The following is a 21,560-nucleotide window of genomic DNA, read 5'->3' as shown; positions in this document are numbered from 1 at the left end:
GAGCTCAGATGACTGGGATCACGGGTTATCAAAGGCAAGAGGCTTTCCCCGTGAGGGCCAATTAACTTCTCGATCAGGGAGAAAGCAGCCTCGTCAGGCGGAGGGAATGGCTCCTGAAGGGTTGAGTGTATCAGATGGTGTACTGTGTTGTAGGTATTCTTTTATAACTTTAACCAGATAGAATATCAGGGTGTAGCAAAATCAATGTTTATTATGTTTATTAGTCAATAGGTTAAAAATTGGAATGGAAATACATTTTAGATGCTTTTCCAAAAACCTGTTACCGCAGCATTTTTGGATAATTTGCTTTTTCACGACTATTTTCTCGTGACTACGAAAATAATGGGGCTTTCACGTTCAAACCATCCTATGCGTGTTTTAAATCCCTCTACTGAAGGAGTTGGCTTATTACTGATTTCTTTCATTATCTACTTCATCAGAGAAAGTTGCATAGTATCTGGTGGAGGGACGCTCTCTGTTTGCAGAGGGAGCCCAGTTTCTCTCACACCCCTTTTTCTCTCTCTCTCACGTTCACACACTCCACCCTCCACCCTCTACCATTACTTTGCAGATGGTTAAACACGGGAAAATATATTTCAGCAGGGAATATTTGTGCCCTATGCCTGTTTTGTCGCAGGTAATTTCAGAAGGAGGGGGAGGGGTTGAGAAAAGAGTCGTATCATTACAAGACTGTGATATTTTGAACTTTTGATGTAGTGATGATACTGTGGCTTTAAGCGCTGTATAATCTGGTGGTTTGACAAGTCGAATTGCATCTGGAACACAATACCTTCCACTTGGACTTTTAAAATAAGAAAAAGTTAGGGTCTAGGCTATCTTAATAAATTGTAAGGGGGTTTGGTCTGGCCCCTAACAATGTGTATCATTTAACATGTCTTAACGTAGGTTATGAGTAGATGCCTTCATTGATCTTATTCCCACATTTCATGTTTTTAACACACTGTAGACAACAGAAAATCATCATGCAAAAGCCACAGGCCAAATGGTTTACAGCTTGTGATAGTTTAGGCTTTTAATAGTATTGTTAGAAACCACATGCGTAAGTCATGCCCAATGTGATGTTGGTAGACTAAGGTTATTCAGATCTAACAATGACCTTGCTTTATAGTATAGCACAATAATGTGTTTATTCAAAGTGGAGTATGCAAGTGCATTAGTAATGGTATTGAACTAGCAATCTTGGTTTCATGAGTATACAGTAAATTCCACCATCATGTTGCAGAATTGGAAAGTCTGAATCTAGTAAGTTAAGTACCTATCAGTTTTCTTTTTAACAAAAGTGAACTCTTTTGAATTATTATTTAAAAAGCCAACAGATTCAGGAGTTACTGCCACACTTAATTAACATATGTATTTTTGTGGATGAGACAAAAGTAGAATGAGAAGGCAAGTGATGGGGATATCAGTCTGTGCAGGTATGTAGATAGGTTAAGCAAATGGGCAAAGCTTGGTAGAGGGAATATAATGAGGGACAATCTGAGGCTTTACACTTTGGCAGGAAGAATAGAGAAGTTGATTATTATTTAAATAGAGGAAGACCGGAAAAGCTACAGAAAAGAGGAATTTGAGAGTCCTCTTCCATGAATCACAAAAAGCTGGCATCCAAATACAGCAGGTAATAATAGGAAAGGCAAATGGGATGTTAGCCTTTATTTCATAGGGAGTGGAATATATAAGTAGGGGAGTTTTGCTAAAACTAAGGAAGGCACTAGTTAGGCCACCGCTAGAATGTTGTGAACAGTTTTGGTTCTCTTATGTAACAAAAGATAACTGGTATTGGAGCCAGTCCAGAGAAGTTTCACTAGGTTGATACCAGCAATGGAGGCACTGTCTATTAGAATCATAGAGTCATAGCCCAGATTGGTCCCTGCTGACCTTGGTGCCCCCTCAGCTAGTTCGCATTGCCTGCATTTAGTCCATATCCCTCTAAACCCTTCCCATCCATGTACCTATCCAAATGTTTTTTAAATGTTGCTATTGTACCTGCCTCAACTACTTTCTCTGGCAGCCCATTACATATGGGTATTGAATGTTAGAACTGAAGTGACTTTTGTATTGAGGACATTAGTAACATTTTCATTTCTAAACATATTGTTTGCACTGCCTATTATCTGTTGTGTTCAGTAATTTGTCCACTGATTTGTGGCCTAAGGAGGAATGTGACGGAACATATATATTTCTATTGAAGACAAACTTGACCACATGAGAGCATGTATAAACTGGAGTGTACTATTGCAGGTAGTGTCCTGTGTTATGATCTATTAATCTCTATGATGGCTACTCTTATGCTCACAAGGGCGTTGACCAGTCAAAACAGAATCAGTTACACCATAAAATGCAATAACACAAATTCTTTATTCAAGGATGGTTCAACCATGAACAGACTGCTGTACACTGTACAGGCCTTTTCATTGAGTTGCCAGCACGTACATCACATGGTATGTTATATGATTACCCTTACACTATTGTACATTGAAAACACACGACACCTCATCTTTAAGTATATTCCAACTTGCTGGGCCTTGCTACATTCAGCTAGATAATGGGGTCTGGTCAGTGCGTGATTTTGTTCATTTGGGCATGTGGTTCCTTTTTGGAATAGTCAATGTTTCTGAACCTAAGGCAATATAAAATACAAATCTCCAAAGGTTTAGCAGCAGTTTATGGGTTTCACTTTCAGATGTATGCCACCAATATCTAGTTTTGTCTTGCTGTTCCCCCTCACTGTGAATACACTCTGTGAATACACTTTGCTATCTCTGAGTGCTGCAGGGCTCAAGGTTATTATAAAGATACAGAACGGCCAGGACTTGAAAACAAGAATGTGAATTTTAAAATTGAAGCCTTAATTGGAAAACAGTGTAGGTCAGTGAACACAAGTGTAATGGGGGAATGGGATTTGGTACAAGATAGACAGCAGAAGTTTTGATAACTTTAAGATTACAGAAGGTAGAATGTAGGACGTGCAATAGAATGATCAAGGTACAAAGGTATAGATGAAGGTTTCAGTACAGGAGAGTTGAGGCTGGAGCAGAATCGGGTGTTACTGTGGAGATTGTTACAAAGTTCATAAAATCATAGATTGCCTACAGTTTGGAAACAGGCCATTCAGCCCGACAAGTCCACATCGCCCCTCTAAAGAGCATCTCACCCATCCCCCTACACTTTCCCCGTAACCCTGTATTTCCCATGGCTAATCCACCTAACTTACACACCCCTAGACACTATGGACAATTTAGCACGGCCAAAACACCTAACCTGCACATCTTTGGACTGTGGGGGGGAAACCAGAGTGCCCAGCAGAAACCCATGCAGACATGGGGAGAATGTGCAAACTCCACACACAGTCGCCCAAGGGTGGAATCAAACCTGGGTCCCTGGCGCTATGAGGCAGCAGTGTTAACCATTGAGCCACTGTTGTGTAGACTAATTGTGAATTGGAAGGCAGGAAGCTAGAATTTGTTTGTAAAAATTAGATGGGGAGGAGTGCGTGTCTCCTTTTTAGGAGGTAAAGTGCTTTTCAAAGCTTAGAGGTTTGTACAGAAAATGTGTCTAAGCAGCTAAAAGGGGTATAGCCAGTTCTGAAACTGAAATGCGTATCGATTGGTTGTGTGTTTTGATGCTTTGGCAACGAGCTGGAATCAGGCAATTAATTTAAACCAAGCACTTAGTAATAGAAAGCCAATTGAATTTATGTTTGATGGCTTTGACAACCTCGGACCAATGAAAATTGGTATGTCATCCAAGGAGAGGGTTTCTGAAAATCGGTCTGAGAAGGAACTGCCACCTGAGAAATAAGCATTTAGCTCACAAGAAATCGCTAAGCTCTCTAAGAAAGCACCTTCTATCCACAAAAGGTACCACAGCACTTCTAGCTAAGAGTCCTCATAGAAGACTTCATGGAGAAAACATCCCTGACAGCCAGATCAGTGGGAGAAAGGTGTTTATGACTTGAGAACAGCAGAAGAAAGGTGTGTAGACTTTGAGACACTAATTTTTAATTTATTTTCTTATTACTTGGGTTTATATAAGTGGGACTTTTGTTTACTGTGATAGCATACCAGTAGAATTTAGTTCAGTTGGGGAATAGTTAGTAGTTAAGGGGGAATTGTTTGGTTTGTTAGTGGTGGTTGTGATGGATAGGGTCTTTGGCTGTGTCTCGAAGTTACGATCGAAGCTGCAAAGGCCTTCGCTTCTGAACAGTACCCTTCCTATTGAAGGACCCTTATCAAGACTATTTGCTCATTTCGAAAGTAAGCAAATGTTTTGGTGCACGTTATAATTCTGAGGCTACCTACTTCAGAAGTGGTATTCCTTCTGGGAAGCGATCTGATTGTTTGAGTATTATTTCTTGACACCAAGTTACTTGGCAACGTAAGGAGTTGTTTTTGTTTAAAATCTGCGCCCCATCAGCAGTTCTGATGGGTTCAGCCCTGGGGAGTGCAGAGTGAAGGTGTGGGTGATCAGAGCAGGAAGAAAATCTGGAACTTCTCTAGATGTTTCATTGTCTGAGCCACTCATTCTACCTCTGCATTGGACTGAGGGATTCTAGGCAAACTGGCGACATGTTGACTGCCTATTGTCTTTGTAAGTGTTCCAAACATCTCAATGAACTGTGGGTGATTGTCAGAAATAACAATATCTGGAATACTTTTGGTGGCGAGTATCTCGTTTTTGGCTCTTCAACCACTTTGGTGGTCACTGATGTCAGTTTGTTCACTTTGAACCACCTTGAGTAGGAATCAACTACGATGAGAAAAGAATGATCATCATTGACAAACAGATCTGTGCCCAAATGGGCCCAGGACTTAGCAGACATTTCTGTAGGTTAAGAAATTCCCATTGTAGGAATAAATTACAGCAGATGCTGGAATCTGCATTGAAAACAACAAATTGCTGGAGATCCCAGTGGTCAGGCGGCATCCATGGAGAGAGAGCAAGCTTGTGTTTTGAGCCTAGATGGCTCACCTGATGAAGAGTCATCTAGACTGGAAACGTTAGCTTGCTCTCTGTTCACGCATGCTGCCTGACCTGCTGTGATCTCCAGCAATTTTTATTTTCAGTCAAGAGATTCCTGTTGTTCTTTAGTGAGCAAAGTACGTAGCCTTTATTCAACAACTAGGTAGTTTTATAGCAGCCATCTTTGATACTGTCAAACAAAATCATTGGATCTTTTTGAGAGAAGCCGTTTTGAAGAAGTTTCTACCGACAAATCTTTAGGCAATTCTTGAGCCATCTTGGAGAAGGAATATTTCATTCATTCATATCTATGAAGATGCAATATTGGTAAGGGAAGAAACAGCATGTAAAAGAAAAATGAAAATTTAACAGGTTTTCGTCTTTATTCTGCGACAACTATATTTATAACAACAATGATTCAACAACAAACTTAATCAACAAAAAATACAACAAGGCTACAAAGTGATTTCTGCAGAACAGTCATCCTGTACTCAATATTAACTCTGTTTCTCTCTCCACACGTGCTGCCGGACCTGCTGAGTTTCTCCAGCACTTTGTGTTTGTTTCAGATTTCCAGCATCCACAGTGTATTGCTTTTAACAAAATGTGCTGTAGTGGGACATTGTTTTCTTGGTCTACATAATGACTGATTTCAATCAGCAACTTCAATTGCCCATCAGCAACCCAACAAGGAACAAAATTCACCTCTACCAATCTTTCCACCAGAAAAAGTGTAATCTTCTAGACGCAGTTGTTAGATCAGCAAACAGAGATTAACAGAGATGAACATTCTACCGCAGGGTTAAAGCTGAGGGTTGCCCACAGTACCATACCTACAGTTAAAAATGTTTGTAGTGTGTCTCACTAACCTTCAAAGATCACACATAGGTGCTCCCAAGTCTGCTTCCAAGTCCTTCGGCTCCACACAAATTTATCAATCTCACACAGCTCTAAAAAGCAGTTGGTAGAGAAATTCATCCTGTGTTCTCAGATGATGAACGTTTGGCTAAACAATCCACTAGTAGTGGAACACTTAAGCTGGATGGCAACAGTGGGTTTTGGTTGGTCCCTCTGGATGAGACATCTTGAATCCTCACCACTTTCATTAACCCTTTTTGGTCAAAGCTGTTTCAATAGGCTATTCTTTGGTATCAATCCTGCACCAGAGATTTCCTGACACACTATTTTCGGGGACTAGACAGTGTCATAGGTCACATGGATGGTATTCTGATGAATGCTGAAACTATCCAGTTCCATGATAGGAGGTTACATGATGTCCTAAGAACAAGTGTTATAGAGTCCTATAGCACAGAAACAGATCCTTTGGTCCAACCAGTACACGCTGACCACGTTTCCAAACTAAACTAGTCCCATCTGCCTACATTTGGCTCAAATCCCTCCAAACCTTTCCTATTCATGCACATATCCAAATGTCTTTTAAATGTTGTAACTGTACCTGCATCCAGTACTTCCTCTGCCAGTTCATTTCCACACAGGAACCACTCTGTGTTTTTAAAAAAAAAAAGTTACCCCTCATGTCCTTTTTTAAAATCTTTGTCCTCTCACCTAAAAATATGCTCCCTAATTTGAACTTCCCCACCCTAGGGAAAAGACCCTTGTCATTCACCTTATCTATGCCCCTCATGATTTTATTAACATCTATTAGGTGACCTCTCAATCTCATCCTCCAGTGGAAAAAGTCCCAGCCTTTCTTGTCTATTTTTATAACTCAAACCCTCCATTCCCAGCAACATCAGCTAAATCTTTTCTGAACCCTCTCTAGCTTGATAATATCCTTCTTATAATCGGGCAACCAGAACTGTCTACAGTACCCTAGAAGAGGCCTCATCAAAGTACTGTACAGCCTCAACATGACATCCCAACTCATATACTGAAAGATCTGAGCGATGAAGAAAAACGTGCTAAATGCCTTCTCGACCATCCCGTCTACATGTGATACAAATTTCAAAGAATTATGTATCCAAACCTCTAGGTCTCTGTTTGGTAACACTACCCAGGGCCCTACCATTAATTGTGCAAGTCCTGTCCTTCTTTGTATTACCAAATGTAATACCTCACATTTAGGGTGGCACAGTGGCTCAGCAGTTAGCACTGCTACCTCACAGCGCCAGGGACCCGGGTTCGATTCCACCCTCGGGCGACTGTCTGTGTGGAGTTTGCATGTTCTCCCTGTGTCTGCGTGGGTTTCCTCCGGGTGCTCTGGTTTCCTCCCACAGTCCAAAGATGTGCAAGGTAGGTGGATTGACCATGCTAAATTGCCCATAGTGCCCTAGGGATGTTTAGGTTAGATGGGTTAGACATGGGAAATCGGGGGAATGGATCTGGGTGGGATGCTCTTCAGAGGGGCGGTGTGGCCTTGTTGGGCTGAATGGCCTGTTTCCACACTGTAGGGATTCTATGATTATCCAAATGAAACTCCATGCTGAATGACAAGTGTGAATTTTCCAGGGATTCCATTTGCTTCCTGGGTCACATCATCAGCAAGGATGGGATACCTAGACGATCCCTAGAAAACCAAGATAGTCAAAAAAATTCCCAATTCCAAGGTCAGTGTACAATCTGGGTCCTAACATTCAGCCCTATGGACATTTTGTCCACACAAATGAGGCATAATCCAATTGTCGCATGGTTCTGACAAAATGGGCATATCGGGTGTAATTGGCTCACCAAATCTCTTCTGTCATTGTAGCCTCCCTCTATTAAACAATATATATTATAAAATGTCAGAAAATAATTAGCTAATCAATCTGCTGCTTTGCTATTTGATATTGGCAGAACAGCTTTGAAGATGACAGCTTAAGTGGAGATGCTTTTTTTCTTTTTGGCTGGAGCTGTCAAATGTTTCTTTGACTCAGAATAATAAAGCACACGAATGAACCCAGAGAGATCATTCAGATTTGCACCAATTTTCCTTGTGTGTACAGTTCTAATTCAACCACCTGTAAACCAAGGTTTATTCCAATTGATTACCTTATTCTGCCTGCAGGTAAAAATCCACTTTCTCCTGTTTTTTTCATTAGTTGATCGCGACTTAATGTGAGTTCAATCATTCAATACTCTAAAAATGTATTTTCAAAGGGACTTTGTGTGGTATGTACAGTCTCTGCAGTGCCCTCCTGTGGTAGGTATTAAACTTCTATCAAACTAACCTCGCACAGGCTGGGGAGAGATAGTAGGAACTGCAGATGCTGGAGAATCTGAGCTAACAAGGTGTAGAGCTGGATGAACACAGCAGGCCAAGCAGCATCAGAGGAGCAGGAAGGCTGTTGTTTTGGGCCTAGACCCATTTCTGAAGAAAGGTCTAGGCCTGAAACATCAGCCTATGTTTACTCACAGGCTGGGCTGCTTTTATGAATCTCTAAGGTTTTGCGAACACTATTTAAAAGGGCAACAACACACTGCAGCAACATGGAACTACGCCAAGAGGAAGAATAATACCTCTTCCAAGTGTTGAAGGATAATGGATATTCAAAGAACTGGGTCAGAAGATGCCTACACGAACAGCATCAGAAAGATTCTACATGCCCCGACACACTCATCACACTACCCTAAATCAGGAACATGTCGGAACTCACCACAAGACTCCTACAACCGCTGGGTATCAGAGTGACACACAAGCCCACCTCAACCCTGCAACAACTGCTCACTTGAACCAAGGACCCACTCCTCGCCATGAACAGGACCAATGTCATCTACAAGATCCCCTGCAGAGACTGCGAGAAACACTACATCGGACAAACAGGAAGGAAACTAACAACAAGAGTACATGAACACCAACTGGCTACAAAAAGACACGACCGATACTCACTCATCTCAATCCACATGGACAAGGAGAACCACCACTTCGACTGGGACAACACCAAGATCCTGGGACAGGCTAGGCAGAGACAGGCACAAGAATCCCTGGCAGCATGGCACCTCCACGAAGCATGCTATTAATAAACACATTGAACTCAACCCCATATACATTCCATTATGAAGGAAAACCGGAAGTGAGGCAATCCATCTCAACAGACCCCAGAGTTTAAAAACCAGGTGGGAAAACACACTGACGCTTCATCGGAGGCTGCACTGAGGATGTTACCCAGCATGGTAATGAAACATCTGCAAAACAACAAACCAGCTTGGCGAGCTAACCAACCTCAACAATGCTTTTATGAATGTTCCTGGTTGAAAATGGCTGAAACCCATGTGAGACAAAACTGATTGCTGATATCTAGACAGCACAATACATGAGTCAATTGTGCAGTTTGTTGTCAATGTATATCAGCAAATGTCTGACTGACCTAGCCACAGAAAATTTATACCAATGTGCTGTCTGGGTTTTATTCTCTCTCTCTGCAGTTGTTCTTGTGCCCGCATGAATTCATGAACACATGGGGTTTTTTTTTTGATTGTCAATAGTAATAGGCTATTGGCATACAAATATAAATAAATGTCAAGGTCGATAGGGGTTAAAATTTTTAATTCTTCATTTTGAAAAGCTTAATATTGTTTCCTGTCACCTCTCTGTCCAAAAGGTATTGAGATCTTAAACTGGGCAGCTTGTTGCATGCATATCAGCAGCAATTTGCTGTCTCATGCACTTTACTGCTTTTTATTGTTGAATCAAGATTGTGAACACTGGCCATCCCAGCTGAGCTGGGTCCTGTCCTTGCTCAAAATTCTGTACACTTTCCAGCAGTGGTCATTGGATATTGCTCAATTTTGTCCTTTCTAGTCCAGAGCAATGGAATCAGTCACTGCATCTTGATTCGCTGGAGGTGATCAGGTAAACAGGGTCTTTTCTTTGTAGTTATTTTAGTTATCTTGTTCAAATATATTGTGACACACATCTGGGGCAGATGGGGCTTGAACCTGGGCCTCCTGGCTCAGAGTCCTCTTTTTAATATGTTGACCACATGAGAGTATCACAGAGTTGACAATCTTGCAGTGCTCCCCGTTGTTTGCTCCTGCTTCTTCAGACCGTTAAGGCAGAATTGGAAAGCAGAAATCAAAACTAACAGGGGCATTTTGTTCCATTCTGGAATCCTTCTTAAAATGAGACTTGAGGATCAGAGAGCAGATGCAGGCGTTGCATGTGCCATGATATCACGATCACCGTACTGAAGCGGCGGTGGACAATTAGTAAATTAGCTGGAAGGTTTGTTGTTCAGCAAGAAATCTCTGCCCTTTCCAAGTGCATGGAAATGTCAAATATGTACACCAAGAATGAATAGTGTTGGCATGAAAGCTTGGCACAGTACAGCGTGAGTTGTGTTGGGATCTTCAGATGCATGCAAATTTGGACAGTAATTTTAGTGTTTTATTATCCTGCAAGTGGGACTCCCCAGTGAGCTGCTATTTCCCTTGCCCTGCACGAAAATATAAACCATTGAAGTGAAGCAATTAGATGGTGCCCATTTTGGTTAACTGCAGGAAATATTACATGTGCTGCGGTGACTGTGAAATAAATAACTCTGTGGAGTAAATTGTTAGAAATCGTAACAGTAATGAGATGCAGCATGTAATAATTTTCAGTTTTTTTCTGTAATATGATCTTGCTTAGAGTGACATTGCATATTGTCTGTCACTGTATATCCCCCCAGAGATGCTGAGCTCCTTATACAAGTTGTGTCACCATGGAAATGTGGACAGAGATTTTGCATGTTCTTTTTAATAGAGGAAATTAGATGAAAACTAATGCATAGCCTAAACTCCTGTACCTTGGAGATAACTTGTTCAAGCTATAATGGCTGAGGTATGGGAACACATTATCAACTTGGTGACTGGCTTATGTAACATGGGAAGATAAATACATTTCAAGAGATTAAACCACCACTGCAACAATTGACAATATTATTACAAACCTTTTCTTCCCTGACTTTCAAAGGCATGCATAGACAGCCCTCATTCCTGGCCATTTCTGCTTTTAAAAATTAAATGGTGATTGCTATTTGATGTTTTGGACATCAAAAGCTCATTTTGCAGGAAAGTATTTGAACTCCTTTTTAATGTTTTTCAAAACTATCCTACTGCACAATTAAGTGTTAATATTGTATATAATTTTCAAGTGGAGGAATTGGGCAGCTTTAGAGGATAATTTATGATAATTGACCATTGTGAATTTTTATAATTATACACCAGTGGTGGTAGAAATGTAACACAATACCCATCCATAGCTGAATAGCCAGCAGTAGAGGATCCCATTTTGCTTTTTTCTCATTAATATGGTTTGATAAAATTCACTGCAATAATTTGACTGGAGTGGCTCAATGTGTAGCTCTGCTTCCTCTGAATTGTGAGGCCCTGGGATCAAGTTCCAATCGAGGACATCTTTGTTACAGAAGAATTCAGTTACTGGTGCAGCCAAGCCTGTGCATATTGATGCCACAATTAGGGATGACAGGGTTAAATGTGAAACTATCTGCCAAATCCAAAAATTGTGGTTCAACTGATGGAAAAAGGCTAAACATGTTGGGACTCTACTCACTGGAGTTGAGAAGGATGAGGAGTGGTCTCATTCAAACATATAGGATTCTTGAGGGACTGGACAGGGTAAATGCCGAGAGGATGTTTTCCCTCATGGGAGATCCTGGGACCAGAGGACATAGTCTCAGAATAAAGGGGCACTGATTTAAGACAGAGATGAGGAGGAATTTCTTCGTTGAGGGTTGTACATTTTTGGAACTCCTTGCCACAGAGAACTGTGGGGGCAGAGACCATGTGTGTATTTATGTCTGAGATCGAATAGATTCTTAATTAGTAGAGGAATTGAGGGTTATGGAAAAAAAAACAGGAAAATGGTTATGAGTAATGTCAGATCAGCCATGATCCTGTTGAATGACAGAGCAGGCTCGAAGGGCAGAATGGCCTACTCCTGTTCCTGTTTCTTACAGTTTTATTTGAAGGTGGTTAACCAACATTTTGTCAATCCCATGTAAACTGTAACAAACTGAAAAAGAAAGGGAAGTTTCAGTGAGAATATTTGTCGTGACTTCTTAATGGCCACAGAACATTTTCAATATATCAGGAAAACATTTCAGAGTCAACTGTTTTTTTTTCCTGCTTGCACACTGCTCATTTACATATCCTACCTACAAAAAAAAAACATCTCCAGCATTAGCAGAAAGAGTTACATCAACTTTAAATTCTGTCATTGAATTTGCAGTGCTACATCCTCCGAATGAGCTAATGACTTGTAATTATTCACTTGGTTGCTGGATTCTTTTTGCTTTTGTAAAAGGTCATCCAGTGTTAGGTGCAGCAATTCAGGTTTCTGTGCTATCTGAGCGATTATTCATTTCTTTCGAGAATGGAAATGGAACTTTTTAAATGGGTATTGCTTATACTGTCACTTTATTCAAAACAACTGTAATGACTCAAAAAGGGTTCTCTTTTAGTAAATTGGAATGCAGAAGCCAAAATGACAAGTTTATAACTGCTGTAAGCAACAGTTTGAATAATTGCTGTTCCTATCCCTTGTTAGCATTAAACTGAAAAGCTAATGGTTGGGCAAAGTGTAAAATGTTTGTTTTTCTCTCCCAAAAGCTTTCAAGTGAAGGTTTCTTTTTCCGTTTTTGTTAAGTTTTGTCATTTCTTGCTTGCAATGGGAAATGCACATTTGAAAAGACTCAGATTTTATATGGCAGCTTTCTTGACCACTAGATATCAAGCCAATGGAGTACTTTTGAAATGTAACCACGGGTTGAAAGGTACAAAATGGGGCAGCCAATTTGTACACAACAAGGTGCTATCAATAGCAATGTGATAGCATCTTGATAATGTGTTTTTGAACTGTTTATTGAGCGATAAATATTGACTGGGAAACCATGCATACCCACCTCTGCTCTTCAAAATGCCATGGCATTTTTTTGCACCATCCAAGAAAATAAATGGAACCTTGGTTTAATGTCTCCTCTGAGACACGATACCAGGACGTTGGTGAGGCCTCTTCTGGAGCACTGTGTACAGTTCTGGTCGCCCTGCTATAGAAAGGATATTATTAAGCTGGAGAGGCTTCAGAAAAGATTTACCAGGATGTTGCTGGGAATGGAGGGTTTGAGTTATAAGGAGAGGCTGGCTAGGCTGGGACTTCTTTTCACTGGAGTGTAGGAGGTTGAGGGATGACCTTAAAGAAGTTTATAAAATCATGAGAGGCATAGAAAAGTTGAATAGCGAAGGGTCTTTTCCCTAGGGTGGGGGAGTTCAAAACTAGGGGACCGTATTTTTAAGGTGAGAGGAGAAAGGATATAAGGGGCAACTTTTTTACACAGAGTGTGGTTCGTGTGCGGAATGAACTGGCAGAGAAAGTGGTGGATGCAGGTACAATGTTTAATAGACATTTAGACACATACATGAATAGGAAAGGTTTGGAGGGATATGGGCCAAATGCAGGCAAGTGGGACTAGTTTAGTTTGGGAATGTGGTCGGTGTGGACTCATTGGACTGAAGGGTCTGTTTCCATGCTGTATGACTCTATGACACTATAACCTGATTATTGTTATGCTCTAGCCCTGGAATGGGACTTGAAGCTGGAGTTGTGTGACTCTGAGGTGAAGGTGTTACAATGACCTGTAAATGGAAATCCCTACTGGCAACGATTCTGAAATGTCACTCCTTCCTCCCTGTGTCTACAGATGATTGACCTGCTGAATCTTACCAGCGTTTTCTTTGTGTATCATTTGAGATTTACAGAATTTGCAGTATTTTGCTTTTAATGTAGACTGTGAGCTGATGTAATTCAGAAACACTGGAAAGTCCAACAGGCTCAATGTTGTATCTGTCAGTATACAGCACTGAATTTGAATATATCATGCATTCTGTATGTGTGACACTGAACTCAAATTCACAGTGTGAGCCCTTCTAAAATTTGCTGGAATCATTCTGTGTATCCCGGTCTCTGCAATTTCTATTTGAATGTGGCATTCAATCTGTGTTTGTCAGGCATGAGAATTGTTCTGTAATTGTTTGTCTCTGATAATGAATGTGTGTGGGATTAATGCTATATCTGTCACTCTCAGCTATTTACGTGAGTGTTGCACTCCTTTTCATAGCTGCAGGTCTTGTTATGTGAGTTTGAGATTGATCTGTAATTTTCGATTCATTCTGTGTTGTCTTGTTTCTGTTGAGGATTGTGGGATTAATTTGCATCTGGCAACTGTTGTGACTTTTTAAAGCAATTAATTTGTTCATAGGATGCCTGTCATGGCCCGTTTTGGTATTACGTCTAACCACTTTGATTAATATATGAATTAAGTCCATAAGGTGGATTAGTGCATGTGATACGTGCTAATCTCACTTGTCTCAGTGGATTGCATGTCATTTTGTTACTGCCCTAATGGGTAGCAGATGCACTTTGCCGAAAGTGTTGTGATGCCAGCCACTGCCAGCTTGTGGTTGGGGTGGTTTACTGTCACCATCCTGTTTCCTTGATTGGGCCCAAGGCCCCTCTTGGTTTACAACGGGAGAGGAAAATCAACAGTGAGTCTTAATGAGAAGAATCTCTTAACGATGATGTAGTTTACTGTGCATTGGCCATCAGAGACAAGCTACACAAGTAAATTAGCATTGTTATTAAGACTATCAGGAGATCTCGGATAGTAGGTCTGACCTTTTCATGATTCAAATGCGTTCAGCCTTTTCCCCACCGAATAACATCATCAGATTGGGTGGTGCTTAATACAGTCTCTATCATTAATCCTTGCAGAACCATTACCTTATGCATCCCAGAGAGCTCCAGCCTCTCTTCCTGAATCTGTCTTATTGAATCCTCAGACTGGATACCTATCTCTAAAGACTATCTGCAGGCCTATCAATATTTGGGACCAAGGCTGCTGGGGTGAAGCATTCATTATCACTTCTCAAATGTGTGAAAAATGCTGAATTATTGCAAAATGGTACGCCTTAAATTTCTGCAGGGATCCAGTTACAAACATCATCTGAAGAGTAGAAATGTAGATTTCCTAACTTGAAACCACATGTGCTTTAACATACACCAGTCTCAATATTAAGCCCAAATAAGGTGACTTTATTAATATAATGTTTACAAACAGTACCCAAAGAGAGACATACATAACTTCAAATTAAATCATATGGTATTGTGATATTAGAATCTTTGTTGATACATACGGTATTCAGAACAGCATTTTTAGTATAAGTCCAGAAAATGTTGGAGAAGCTCAGCAGGTCTGGCAGCATCTGTGTGGGGAGAGAGAGAGAGACAAAGTTAATCTTTTGAGGCTTCTACCTCTCTACAGTTCAGAAGAAAGTTCCAATTGGACCCTTCTATGTTAACTCTGTTTCTCTCACCAAACCAGCTCAGCATCTCCAGAAATTGGTGCTTTTAGTTCAGATTGTCAGCGTCCACAGTATTTTTACTTTGTTTTAGGGTGTCAATTATATCTGATGTTGCTAATGAGCAGCTTCAGACACAGGAACATATGGCCCCAAACAAACTGTTGGGTTTGTTTTCTTTGGGGTTGGTGGAGGAAGGAGAGAAGCGTATGAAATATGACACGTGGGTGGCCCATTATTGCCCTCCCACCTCCAACCTTGTGCCCACAAGGAAAAACAGCTGAAACCTGCGAATGACACATACTATTTCCAACATGCCATGTATACTTCAAAATGGAGGTTCAGTGGGACTACTACATTAACTTGCTAGGTTTTTTTTAAGGTGTGCACTAACCTGACTGCACATGGGCCTATTGCAGGCTCTTATGGGGGCAGTTAATATCCTACTGAGGCCTTTATTCTACCTTCAGTGCCACAATGCACTGGGAAGGTAGGGAAAAGTGGGAAGGCCATCTTTTTCACTAAATTTGGTGAAAAGGACAATGGGGGGGCAAGTGTACGTCATTGGGGAGGTGGTTCCTGTCCAAAGGGAAAAGTAAGTTCAAGAAAGTGACACTTGGAAATGGCTGTACTGGTCCTACTGGAGCTCCAATTTGATGTGATTGGGATCAACGTGTGTCACTTGCATGTTTTACTGATTTATCCATCTGGGTGTATCCCAGGGCCTGTAAAATCTGCCCTCCCTCAAGCAAATTAGTCGCTAGTTCTTGCAGTGTGGACTTCCTTTCTTCCACTGAGCGGCAGAAGTCCCATCTCAGTTCAAGTTGTGATATGACTGGAGGGAGGCCTCTTTTTATAAAGTTAGTTAGTTTGCATATGACTAATTTGAGGGGGAGGGGAAGGCAGGGAACATTAAAACACTCCCTTAAAATTTAGCCTGATGTTTCTAATGATTCGTTGCTTATCTGGCCTGTTCCTTTTAAAAGCTATTGCTGAGGAATGCCTTGAGGGAATCCATCTAATTATTGGTGCTTGTAATTTTTGCAAGTCAATTAGGGCTTCAGTGATTTGATCAAAATGTTCTGATTTCAGGATGAAATACTTGACCATTTTTAAAGATTATTTTTAATTGCGGACTATTAGATACATTTTTGGGGCAGTGCGCACTGGTCATGTTGAATCCCACTTTCATGTCAAGCTTTGTCACCCTTTTGAAAGATGCTGTGCAATTTAAGAAAAAAAAACAGATTTGGGCACAATGCATTTTAGTAAATGGGTGTATGGTAAAGACCAAAGAGTTAATGGCACTTTTTTTGTAGCTTGTCAAGTAAATGTTGTGACGTTGTTTCCCCAAAGAAGGAGTTTGGATGTAGTTGCATGTTCAGAATATGTTTGGCTGGTCAGGAGGGGAATGTGAAGGAATTTTGTCAGAGGAATCTGAACGTTGCAATCCCAGAGGGCCAAGGATGCTCAGTTGTATATTCAAGACTGAGATTGGTAGATTATCGGACACTTAGGAATGAAGAAATATGGGGTTAGGGCAGGGAAATGAAGCTGCGGTAGAAGATCACCCATGATCTTATCGGTTGCTGGAACAGGCTCAGAAGGCTATATGATCTCCTCCTATTTTATAAATTCTTATTAATGATCTCTATACTTTCTGCATCTTCAGTTGTTTAAATTGGAGTTTATAAATGGGCTTTGGGACAACAGTACAAGTGGTCATCCAACATTGATGAGTCTTCAGCTCATGATGTTGTATCGTGAGCTGATGAGTCCTGCTGAAGGGTGTAAACCCGAAACGTCGTTTTTTTTTTTTCTCTCGGCTGCTGCCCGACCTGCTTTGTTTCTCCAGTTCCACACTCTATTCACTGAGTCTTCAGCTGCCGGATCTTAAATTCTGAAATTCCCTCTTTAACTCTTTTCTCTGTACCTATTTTAAAAAGTTGCCTAAAACTATCTTTGATCGTCCATGTTAATTTCTCTTTATGTGACTCGGGGTCAACAGTTGCTTGCTAATGCGTATGTGAAGTGCTTTGGGATGTTTTACTACATTGAAGGCACAAATTAAATGCAAATTGAAAGTCATTACAGACCTACAAGTTTGAAGCTTAATTTTGATAGGTAATTCTTTACAGCAAAGGAGCAAGGAAGTACATTTTGAGTTAGTTCTGGTTTGGGGTCATCGTGAGGCATTAACATCAGCAAAACTTAGCAATGTGTTTTTTGTCACCTTTCCAGAGAGTGATGCTGAGTGTTCATGTTTGAAGCTGTGTGTCTTTTGTGAGGAACACCCCAGTGCTTCAGGAAGAAAGGCTGTTACTCACTGGAAATACAGTCTACATGGCCCAGGTATTGTATAATAAGCTGAAGTCTGCCCTGCAGCATATCAACTTTTGATAACTATGTTCCTATCCAACACACACACTGTCTAAATTTATTAAGAATTGGAAATTGAATCATACCGAGATCTGTTTTTGCATCTTGGTTGTCAATATGTATTAGAAAATACAATTTACTCCTGCTGAAAGGCATCTATTATGACTTTACAGAATGTTTATGATCTTGGCAGAGAGATGTTTTAAAGCATTATCATCCTTGAATGAAAGAATTTTTGTAGGCTCTGCAATCTGGATAGTGCACACTCTACATCAAAACCTGAGGATGGGAGGACCCTGGAGAATGTGACAGAAATGTGGTGGAAGTCTTGGAAGAAATGGATTAAAATTTTAATCCATGTGTTAGCACACCATAAGCCAACATAGGTCAGGGAGCACAGTGGGGGAGGGGATGAAGATAAGCAGGACATATAAATCTGCCAAACTGTATCTGATACATTACTGTAGCAGAATATTTCTGGTCACTTTAACATCGCCTCAGCGCCACAGCTTTGTGACATGAACAATGTTTCTGTCTTTTCAGTGAGCCCATACCAGCATGCATTGAGGCTCTGACTCTATTGAAGCTAACCATGTAAGTTCTAATTTATATTGGGTATTTAGATCCAAAGGAGTAGTACGCTTGAGTTCTCATCAGTCCCCTTGCTGAAATAAGAAGTCACACAACACTAGGTTATAGTCCAACAGGTGTTATTTGGAATCACACAAGCTTTCGGAATGCAGCCCCTTCGTCATGTGCAGCACTGTTCAGGGCTGTGCTCCGAAAGCTTTTGTGATTCCAAATAACCCCTGCTGGACTATAACCTAGTGTTGTGTGATTTCTAACCTTGTCCACCCTAGTCCAACACTGGCACCTCCACACCCTTGCTGAAGTGGTCATCCTTTGTGTGTGAACGTAGACAGTGATTATTGGTACGTATTTGAGCAGTTGATGTTGGCCTGTTCTGTTGAGTTTGTCTCACACACGTTCCCGTAGGAATCACAAGATGGTCACTCACTGTTGAAACCTGTCAAATTCTACTTCTTCCAGTTTCCTGACTTAAGAAAACTGATTCATTTTACTCGGAGTGGAGTGCTTGAGCTTCTGCAGTACTAATAGAATAATGAATTCATAAGATAAATCAGTCGTATGTATAAGTTTAATATTTGAGTACTGAGGGACAATGCTGTGGCATGTATGTGTCCAGGTATTTAACTCCTCCATCTGCAATTCTGTACTTTGCTACTTTCATACAAGTCTTAATCCATTTAAAAATAAATTGGGTAAGATCTGTACAAAAATAAGAGAAAATTCAGCTGAACTTCAGGTTTGTTTCTAGAAATGCATGCTTATTATGTTAAAGTCAGTAGCAAGAAAATATAACCAAATTATTCTATCAGGAGGTCCAAATTCATTTTAGTTTAATTGCCTTGTTTATTTACTTTATTTGGCTTTCTGCAGATTTTACACTTAATGGGTTTCTCTTTTATACCAGTCCATTTAGTAACTATTTCACCTTCAGAAACTTTAATTTTCTCTGAATACCAATTCTCTTGTTTTATCTTGGTTGTCCTATAGGATGTGTACTCCATTAATATGGACCAGTTTTAATTAAACTTAAGCATATAAGCTAAGCTCATGTTCCAGTGAAGTACTGAGAGATATTCTGCGTTGTTTGTGGTGCTGTCCATTGGATGTGATGTGACTTTGAAGTCCTGTACACCTATTCCTCTGGACTAGGAGGATATGAAAGCTCCTGCTGCATAATTTGAAAAGCAGAATTCTCCATCTGTCTCAGCCAATGATTAGATTATCTGGATACCCATATTTGTGCACAAACCATTGTATTTGCTTGCACAGGATGATTGCATTTCCAGCAAATAAATAAATACTTGGGAATATTTCTGAGAGAAGTGATTAGATGCAACAATAAATATGAATTATTCTTTCTTTAAGCTACTCATGGTGTGTAATTTATATTAATCTAGTGATGAGCAGAGGGACATAGTTCAACCTCTGAAATAGTAATCTCCTCATCATAAAATTGTTTGCATTAAAGACTTTAAATTATTTGGCCTTCAGCTTGATGAGACTAATTTAACTGTGTAAATATGAATTATGTTCTGCAAATTTTCTCGTAGGGGAGAACAAATAGTTTCTCTCAAATCATCTGCCACTGTACTTTCAAACTACCAACTGTCTAACTCTTGACCTTAAATTCATCATGATACTTCAACAGCTGTTAATTTGCTGAATTGCTTTTCTAACTCAGTTGTTGATGTCCTTGCCACCAGAAAAGGAATTGCATTCTTCCATTCTGTCCGTTACCCGTGGGATGTTGATTGTCTTCCATCCCTCAAACTCAAATGTTAAGAGTGGCCAGTGCCCAAAACTAATCTATTCTCCAGTCTGGCAGAACCTGGGAGGGCAGTTGAGGTAGGAAACCTCACAACATTTAAACGTATGTGGATGAGCACTTGGAATGTCATAACATCCAAGGCTATGGATCAAGTATTGGAAAGTGGGATTGGTGTCGACTTGATGGGCTGAAGGGCCTTTTCTGTGCCTTATGACGCTATAAAACACGAAGCATGATGAAAACGTAGACTATCTGAACACACTGAATTTGAAGTGCATTTGTTGAAAATATAGGGTAATGGGTGGAATTTATATTCACCTCTCCCTCCACCTCCAGTCGTCCTCCAAACAAGTAGTGAGCCCACGATTGCATAGAAAGACATGGGGTCAACCTCCTTGACTCCCTCTGACCAAGTCGGGGGCTGAGAAGTTTGAGGGGGACTTTCACCTTCCTCTGCCAGTTGAGGCCTTCATGTTGCTGTTGTTTGTGCCCTGTCAGGAGTGTGGGGGGTAGGGGGGACTATGATACACAGCCAATCTGCCAGATACACCGTCGTGAATTCCCTGCTTGTTCAGATCAAGACCATCGTGAGCTCTTGGATGGCAAGGATCTGATGTATTCCCTGAGATAACAAGGTGTGGAGCTGGAGGAACGCAGCAGGCCAGGCAGCATCAGAGGAGCAGGAAAGTTGACGTTTTGGGTTGGGACCCTTGGTCAACTTTCCTGCTCCTCCCATGCTGCCTGGTGTGCTCCTCCAGTTCCACACTGTGTTATCTCTGGCTCCAGCATCAGCAGTACTTACTATCTCTGAAGTATTCCCTGATCTAGTTTATGGATATGTTATTATTTGGCTGAACAGGCTGGTGAGTCTTGGATGTAATTGAATGGCTTTTATTGTCAGTGACAACAGCAGATTTCTGAGTGGCAACATGTGATAATTAGAGCTTCATTATATCCCAGGTCCTGGATCTTTGTGAATAGGGCAGGCAACAGCAAGTTTCTTAAATTGATCATGTTGAAGCAACCTCATTGAGTCATATTGAGTTTACACCAGGAAGAATGAAACAGAAAACGTAATTCAACCTGAAATCATGTCTAGAAAACAAAATAGCAAGAGAAAGGTGAAATTGAAAAAAGCAAGAATTTTAACTTTTTAAATATCTCGTTAACTCAGACTGTGACCATGATGGAATTAAAGAGAACAGCCTGAATGAGATGCATGCTTGCATTTTCTCCTTTCATTAATGCACCGTGTGTATCAGTAGGTGACGTTGGTCTGTGAATCAGGCTGAGAAAACCCCTAATCATCCCTGTGCTACAGGTAAAAAGGTGAGGAGTCTCTCTGTCTTTGCCTAACGCCACAAGGCAAGTAGGATCACAGTCAAAAGGCAACAGGACAAAGACATTTCAGCTGACCCACAGAGCCAAGCATCTTACAATCAACTGCTCAGTAGTCAACATCAGGGCTACTGGTATCACCCATTGTAAGGATCACAACATCCAACATGTCTACTTTTCATAGAACTTGGAGGCTGATTGTATATGT

At 40.7% G+C, this 21,560-nt stretch overlaps 1 long non-coding RNA gene across 1 annotated transcript; it reads left to right on the top strand.

Moving 5' to 3' along the window:
* The first annotated feature begins 60 nt into the window (after nt 1–60).
* On the top strand, nt 61–18,250 carry LOC125486767. The gene is made up of 3 exons (XR_007265390.1): nt 61–149; nt 17,518–17,628; nt 18,199–18,250. It is a non-coding gene; the product is annotated as an uncharacterized LOC125486767 (long non-coding RNA).
* The last annotated feature ends 3,310 nt before the right edge of the window (nt 18,251–21,560 follow it).

Source organism: Rhincodon typus, chromosome 33 (genome assembly GCF_021869965.1).
Source record: "Rhincodon typus isolate 14 chromosome 33, sRhiTyp1.1, whole genome shotgun sequence".
In the NCBI taxonomy this organism is placed as follows: Eukaryota; Metazoa; Chordata; class Chondrichthyes; order Orectolobiformes; family Rhincodontidae; genus Rhincodon; species Rhincodon typus.
This window is presented reverse-complemented; position numbering and strand designations above follow the sequence as displayed.